The sequence below is a fragment of the Adiantum capillus-veneris genome, chromosome 12 (genome assembly GCF_014529385.1).
Source record: "Adiantum capillus-veneris isolate H3 chromosome 12, ASM1452938v2, whole genome shotgun sequence".
Taxonomy (NCBI): domain Eukaryota; kingdom Viridiplantae; phylum Streptophyta; class Polypodiopsida; order Polypodiales; family Pteridaceae; genus Adiantum; species Adiantum capillus-veneris.
In genome coordinates, this window is record NC_140942.1 from 111,873,238 (window position 1) to 111,880,378 (window position 7,141).

At 40.4% G+C, this 7,141-nt stretch overlaps 1 pseudogene; it reads left to right on the plus strand.

Moving 5' to 3' along the window:
* The first annotated feature begins 367 nt into the window (after positions 1–367).
* Positions 368–4,314, plus strand: LOC147446325 (uncharacterized; annotated as a pseudogene).
* Positions 4,315–7,141: the final 2,827 nt, after the last annotated feature.

The following is a 7,141-nucleotide window of genomic DNA, read 5'->3' on the forward strand; positions in this document are numbered from 1 at the left end:
TTTTTAGTTTTAAAGGGTTGGTATTTTTTTTAACATCATGCCATGATGGTATAATGGCTAGCTTCTGGAATAGTGATTGCTTAAATTCGGTGCTTTAAATGTCAAGATACACTAAGATCTTTTGACTCATCCTTATGAAAGGGTCCCTTTTAGCTCCTTCTATAAAAGTGTTTCTGAACACTACGTTCTTTCCAAAGTAGATTATGTGCTGAAATTGAAAGCATATATTGGCATCTCTCTGCTGGCTGCGCTCTATTAACATCTCTACGCGCTCATTCTTCTCTCTTGATTCACCTTGGCACTCTGCTCTCTACCTTGACTCTCTGTGCTCTGTGTATCTTCTGCCTTTTTTTTAATCCGACCAGCTATGGATCAAGATATGGCTGGTAAGTGTTTTTGAGCTGGAATCTTCATAGTTAGAGCTACTGAGCTAACGAATATTCTTGACTTAACGTTTTTCGAAAAGCTTGTAGTGATTTGAAATACCTCTTTGTAGACCCAAACACGGACAACAATGATGTTCAGCTTCATGATGCACAGTTGGAATCGGAAAGCTCTAGTATTGAGAAAAAATGCATCTCAGTAGCTCGTAGCACTTCTAAGTCACCTTTTGTTGACAAGCCGACTTCAACGTCTGCCTTGTCTTCTCCTCAAAAGGGTTTGGTCTCCTCGAAGATATTTGAAAATCTTAGTCCTAAACAACAGCTCCTAAAATCTCCTTCATCGAAAGCTCTCAAAAAGGCCCTTACTTTTTCTCGTGGTAATGTTGATTTGTGATTATTGTTGTCTTTAGTTTGTAAAATGAACCATTGCTTTTCGGAGATTGAAGTTTTGGTATTTATTAACTAGGTCTTGCTTCGAAGCCAAATCAAGACCTGCATGCTGCATCTATCAATTTTGCAAAGCAGAGTGAGGAACCTATAAGTGATAATTTCACTTCTCAATTAGCGCTTGTGCCTGCCCTTAGAGTTTTGTGTATCTCTGAACTCTCTGATGCTATAACCTTTCGGTTTGCTTTCGAGGGCAAGGTACTGTGTAAGTACGGAACCTATAAGATTGCCAAAGCCAACTATGCTCGTCATCTCAAAGCCAATTTGATAGATAGGGAATCAAAAAACACCATTACTTTTGTCGTTACCGAAGTATTCATCAACGAATTTGTTAAGTCCTTTGATTGTGGGGATTTTGTGCGCATAGAGGGTTCATACGTAAAGAGAAAGGTTTGGAAAGATGGTGGAACTAGCATGTGGATGCTATATGCAAATGCCTCAACTCTTGTTGTAAAGGGTGAAAGTTTCGATTGCGCTTTGTAGCTATATCCTGAGCACAAAATCATAGACTTGCTTGCCGCTAAAGGTGCTATTGATTTTGCACCTACTATTGCCTTTGTTATTGTGAATATTGAAACTTCTACTAGGGCTGATGGTGGAGATAGTTACAGATTGACCATTGCAGATGGGCCTGCTTTAAGTGACAGAGCAAGTGTAAGTACTTTTTTTTAAGTGTTCAAGTTTGACCAAAGTGTAGAGTTTTGATATACCCTTCTCTTCTTTCTCTAGTTGCTATTTGTTCCTTCTAGGCGTGTGGATTACCATCGCATGGTTGACACTTTGAAGACAAAAGGATCATATTCCTGTGTCGCACACAACATCAACGTTTTTAAATCAGCATCCACTACTTTATCTGTTGTTGATGCAACTTTGATTTGTCCTTTACCTGAGAACTTGAAGGCTGCTTTTTCGCAACATCTTTCCAAGCAAGTTTCAAGCATGGGTTTTGGAAAGAAGGTAAAAGATTCTTGTGATAACAAACCTTGAGTGTGACACTTTCCAAACTTTTTTTTTTTGTTATGTGCAGGTTTTTGGAAGTTTGGAGATTATAAATATCAACAGTTTGGAAGTGGAGTATGTGTGTGTGGTACATGCAAAGGCCGAAATGTCAGCCCTGTCAAATATGCAATCCGTTTTGCTACTCCTGTGGGTAGCCTGTGCAGATTTTGAAAGTGCCTTCTTTGCAAGCTAAAATCAACTTGCAGAATGGTGAAGCTGTTATGGTTATATTGTAAGGGAATGTGGTCGACACCGTTTTAAATCTTCCGCAACCCTTTCTTACTCTTTTCGATGAGAATTTGGTGGAGTTGAAGTCGTCTCTCATTGCTCTCACAATAAATGGGACATTTTTAGTTGACAAGAATGGCTATGTAACAGAATACAAAGAGGCTTAAGCTCTCCTCTTTTATATTTTGGTTCTTGTAGTGCACTTCTAGGTGTTATGGCTAGCTCGCCTCTATCGTTTGTAGTGAACAGTAAAAGGGTGAATGCTGAGCCTAACTTTTTGTACACCTTTCCTAGTAATCATGATGTTTTGCAAGCTTTAATTTATCTCTTCACTTGTCCTTTGTCTCTTTTGGAGTTGGAAAAAGTGCTTCTTAATGTGATAGTTGAAGATATAGCTAACAATGACGATTCAAAAAAAAAAGTGTGGGTTGTACCTTGGAGAAAGTTCTCTCCTCTTGATGTGGTTTCCTTGCATGACCATCTCCACACCTTTATGGCTACACGTCGATGCTCTCAGTATTTAAGCATGCACTTAGTCGATTTATTTTGTCGTCAATTTGGTGTCATGTGTAATGTGCATATCTTTCAAAACAACAAGCTCAAAAATTATGTCTTTTGTGGTGACTCTAATTTGGCATCTTCATCCACAACTCCTTTGCCTGTTTCATACAATGCCATCGCTGAGTTTTTATGGCTTCCACTATCTGCCAACCATATGAAACTACCTCGTTGTGTGTGGAGCAAAGATGCGATTACTTGCTTGATTAAAGAGAGACCTATAGCTAACGCTAAAGAGATAGCCAATTTGTTTCAAACCACATGTTCTTTTTCATTCTCAACCAAACAAGTTATGACAAAGATTTATAAAATTTGGAATAAGGCACAAAAGAATGGTGATAGAGTTCCAAAAGAACGCTTGTCTACATTTGCAAGAAAGATATTGGATGTCCCCATCTACCCTTGTGCGTCTTGCAATGTTCTCTTTTTCCGCAAAAGTCTGACGCAGCTCTCAAATGAGGAGATGGTTTTTTTTAAAGGATTGAAAGTGCTTTCAACTTCTAAGCCCAATTCACTAGCATGTGGTGCATGTAGGGATGCGTTAAAGTCTCAACAAGTTCCGCCGTTTTGCATGCAAGGTGCTCTTGTTTTCAACCATATCATTGAATGTGTTGCATAACTAAATAGTGTGGAACGTCATCTTGTTTCTCTTAGAATTCCATTTGCTCAAATAAGAGAGCTTAGCTTTGAGGGGCAATATGGAATGCGAGGAAGCATTGTCAATGTTATGGCAGACTTGTCAAGAATTCAAACATTGTTGCCTCGTTTTGCTAATGACCAAGCCGTAATTATTGTCGAGATCAAACGAAAATTAGAGTATGATCATGCCTATATAAGCGGTGTTGTGCGTCCCGTATTTGTGCTCCATGCATTAGAACAACTCATGCAAAAGCCATTGTATATCGAAAACGGTGCTGCCATTGATCCTTGTTGGCCGTCTTCATTTTGTCTAGAATCTGATATTGCTATGTCTCCTGAATTTGACGCATCCGCGGATGAAATTGAAGCACCATCAGACACTCTCATCCACGGTCTCTACTAAGCCCAACAAGTTGTGGATCACAATGCGCATGCTAAGAGTGTTGCACCTTGTGAGGGGTTTACTCCATTGAGTCTATTTGACGATGAAGCTTGTGAAGAATTGTTTTTTCCAACGCTATTCTTTGGAGAAAGAAGACGTTATCATCTGTTGGCAAAGCGAAAATATCAAAAAGTGGCCCAATGGGAGCTTAAGAATGTTGACAGGCGGTTTGCAAGAGACATTGAGAACATTTTTTTCAAGACAATGAAGATTATCATTGGCAAAGTCCTCGGCTCTATATGGGTGCGCTTGTGTAAGGGGAAGTTGCAAGGTCGACACCTTGAAGCTAACGATGTCCAATCGACAACCAACATTGAGAAATTGCTCTCATCACAAATTGGTTATAATGACTTTGAGAGCTTGCACACTTCCACTGACTACAAATCAAAGCTTAAGCGCAATGCTTTTGCCATGATTCGCCAATTGAAACAACCCACTTTTTTCATCACATTCTCGTGCGCAGAGCAAAGGTGGAAGCCTTTGATAGATTGTTTGACAAAATTGAATCCAAATATCATTCAAGAACAACAACCCACTAAGAGTGCTTACATTAGAGCTCTCGTCCGATCAGATCCCATCACGACAGCTCGGTATTACGTCATAGATTCAAGGAGATGAAGAAATAAATAAAACGCAACAGATGTATACTTGGTGAGCTCATAAATTATTTCTTCGTCACCGAGTTCCAACAAAGAGGAAGCCAGCATGACCATGGATTGCTTTGGATAAAAGATGCACCTATATTTGGGGTTTCATCAAACACTGAATTAGTAGACTTTATTGACACACATATAAGCACAAACAAAGACAAACTTGATGAATCCTTAAGGTCTGTCCAAATTCATTCTCATCACAAAACATGCAAAAAACTCAAAACTTTATGTCGCTTCGGCTTTCCGCGTCCACCCGCAAGAATGACGCTCATTTTATATCCTATCGCAGTGAGTGACTCAACCAAAAAACTTCTTGCTGAGAAAAAGGTGTGCATCGATGAGCAGTTGCTTGCTTTGGGTCGTGAACCTGTATTGTCATTTGATGTGTGGTTGGAGATGCTATGCATCGATGAAGAGCACTATCTCCAAGCGCTCTGCGTAAATCTCTCAGAGCCAACGCTGCTTCTAAAAAGAGACCCAAAAGACATCTTCACAAATAACTTCAACAAGAAACTATGTGCTTTGTGGGATGCAAACATGGACATTCAATTCATTTTCAATGCCCACGGTGATGCTGCGTACTGTACATCATACATGACAAAGAACGACACATCCATAAGCAAGGCGATGAAACAAACACTTGAAAGATGCAAGAAAGACAACTTGCCAACATTGGAGCGATTGAAAAAAAGTGGCGGGGCCTTTATCAACGCACAGGAAATGAAATCGCAACAAGCAACATATGTCACCCTTTCGCTACCTTTGCATAGTGCTACCAGGCAATTTGTATTTGTGAATGCCGACTGGAGCTACGAACGCACATTGCTGCTTAAAAGGAGAAGCACGTTGGATTCTTTACAACCCAAAGACACAAACATCTTCTTCGACGACCTTGTGACAAAGTACACACATCGTCCACCTAGTTGTCAATCCTTGTGCTTGGCTGAGTATGCGAGCAACTACAAACTTGTACGAGGCTGCCCACGCAAGCTAAAAAAGCCTCGCATCATTAGATATGCCAACTTCAACATGGCAAAAGACCCTGAGAGACATTATCATGAGCTTTGCTTGCTATTCCTTGCTTTTGTTGGTGAAGAATCAGGCTTCAAACCAGCTCCAAACTCTTGGAAGGACAAATATAACGATCACCTTGCAATCATAAATGAGAATCGTCAAAATTTCTCAAAATTGGAGCCCATAGCTTCCAACATTTCAGAATCCTCATTGTGCCCATCATCGACAACACAAACTGCAGAACTTCACAAGTATGATCTAGATCTTGATCTTCGACGCACTCCACTTGTGACAAGGCCCCTCCCTGCTTTTAAGAAGCTAGCGCTTCCAAATGAGCAATATCATGCACTTATGGAAACACTGAACATTGAACAACGATCACTTTACGAAGATGTGTTGACCAGAAAACGATTAAACCCAGCACAACCTATCAATATGTTTTTGACGGGTGGGGCAGGAACAGGGAAGACTTTTTTGTTGTAGACTATAGTCCAAGGACTCATTCGCCATTATAATCTAGGTATCCAACTTGACATTGAGCTCCCCACAACTTTGCTAATGGCATATACAGGAAAATCCGCCTTCAATCTTGGAGGGACCACGATTCACTCAGCTTTGTGCTTGCCCCTTGTTCTCCAAGTGAACGTAGGCCTCTCTTCAAGTAGTCTTGCCGAGCTCTCACAACTATACAAGAATCTTAGACTAGTTGTATTTGACGAAGCCTCTTTGATAGGTAATAGACTTGTGAGAATCATAGACACAAGGCTTCGTGCTATCAAGAATAACCACACGGATCCATTTGGTACATTGGATGTTATATTTTGTGGAGATCTTTGCCAAGCAAGCCCAGTCCGGGATCGCTGGGTCTTTTCTGAGCCGCAAGATCCTATCGAGCTCCTCGCACCCTCTTTCTGGCATACACATGTTAAATGCCACGAACTAAAGAAAATAATGCGCCAATCAGATAAGAAGTTCATTTCACTTCTCAACAGAATACGAAAGGCTGAACACACAACCGAGGATTTACTCTACATCAACTCCACTCTCACCAACAAGCCTTTTGACAAGTTCATCATACCTCACCTATTCTTCACGAATAACTTGAAGAATCAACATAATCGCCTTATCTTCGATGGTTTGACAACCCAACCATACATAGTACATGCAAAAGACACCTTCCACAAAACATGTTCAAAAAATCTTGTCGTTCAAAACGACCCCCAAATGATTGCAGGTTTGGCTTTCGTCCTAGAGCTCAAAAGTGAGATGATAGTTTTGGTCTCTGGTGGAAACATCAACATATGCGATGGCCAAGTAAACGGTGCCGATGGAATCCTCAAACACATAGAGAGAAGAAATCATACACATATTGCATGGATACAACTCTTTGACTCTTCGACGGGGATAAAGCAGCGTGCAGAAAGTACACGGCTCTACAATGAACACATTGAGCAACAATTGACACCAACACTTGAAACAACAAAAGAATTCCAAATTGGAAATAATTTGCTGAATAGCGTGTCTAGAACACAACTCCCTATTCAAGCAGCAAATGCACGCACAATCCATAGATCGCAAGGCTTGACAATGCAAGCTGTTGCATTCAATCCAAGTGCAATCAATGCGCATGGCTTGGTATACACAGCTCTTTCTCGAGTTAAGGATCCTGTTAATCTTCATATCCTGAAGCCGATACATCCAAACCAGATCAAAATTGATACAAATGTCCTTTTTGAGCTTGAGAGGCTAGAAAAAGATGCAAAATGGAAATATGAGGT